Genomic DNA, 1,303 nt, shown 5'->3' with positions numbered 1-1,303 from the left:
ACTGCTGAGTTTCTTAATGCTGCGGGGTGGGCGTGGCCTCCCATAGGATGCTGCAACTATGCCTGAGTTGTCCAGTTGTCCTCTCAGTGACAGCTGACCACGTCCTCCCAGGGCTCCTCTGTGTAGCCTGGAGCAGCCTTCTGCATGAGACTGGTGTGCTTCCTAACTTGGCAGTTATCCGTAATGCCTCTCAATGAGCCCAAATGCCTCTAAAGGGGCTTGGGGCCACGTCTGCCACAAGGAGGCAGGCTCCTGCACTTGTGTCTAATGTTCCCAGGCTCCCACAGAGAGTCAGTGCCATGCAAAGCCCACCTTCTTTCTAAACAACCACCACCCTGGAGTTTGGTGCCAGAGCTCAGGGCAATAGAGTGGGAGGTCAGGTCTTTCCCCTTCGAATAACAACTGGAAGACTCAACCGAAATGTCCATCTCTTGGTGATTTGTTTAAGAAATTATGCTATGGATCAGACTGTCAGGCCTCAGAGGGAGGGTAGGAGAGGGTGGGGATAAAGGGGAGAGATCAACCAAAGGACTTGTGTGCATGCATATGAGCCTAACCAGTGGTTAAGGACAACAGGGGGGTGGGGGCATGCGTGGGGAGGGGTGTGGGATGGGAATGGGGGGATGAGGACAAATATATGATACCTTAATCAATAAAGAAATTTAAACAAACAAACAAAAAAAGAAATTATGCTACATCGATGGCTGCTTTAGCTATATTGTTGAATGAAAGAAGAATGGATTAGAACCAGGTTATATATGTAAAAATAAAAGTACATGCATATATATTCCTTTGTAATGTATCTATTCCCTTAGCTCAGTATTTTTCTTCAAGAAAATCTGATGGAATACACCAGGAGTTGGCAAAGCTTTCCTGTGAAGGGCTGGGTAGGAACTATCCTCGGCTCTGTGGGCCAGAGGTCTCTCCTGCAGCCCCTCAGCTCTGCTGTGACTGCATGAAAGCCTCACAGACAATCCAGAAGTGATGATTGTCTGTGTGCTGATAAAACATTATTTACAAAAATGGCTGGTGGGTGGGATTTGTAGTAAACAAAAATGTTGACATTTGGAGAGAAAAATACCTAAGAAATAGTTAAGAAGTGACTCAGGACTGTAAACCCTGGGCACTTGCCAGGCATGCAGAGCTTCCCTCACGGAAATGAACTAAATCACCTTGTCAGGAGACATCCAAGGTCCAGACTGCTTGAGTCCTCCCCTTCAGCAGGGGTATCAAGGTCATCCCAAGAGAAAGTGGCTTTGGTGGGGGAAGGTTGGATTATCAATTAGGAAGTCTTGGGCTGCAC

Source organism: Eptesicus fuscus, chromosome 12 (genome assembly GCF_027574615.1).
Source record: "Eptesicus fuscus isolate TK198812 chromosome 12, DD_ASM_mEF_20220401, whole genome shotgun sequence".
NCBI lineage: Eukaryota > Metazoa > Chordata > Mammalia > Chiroptera > Vespertilionidae > Eptesicus > Eptesicus fuscus.
Note: the sequence above shows the minus strand (reverse complement) of the source record.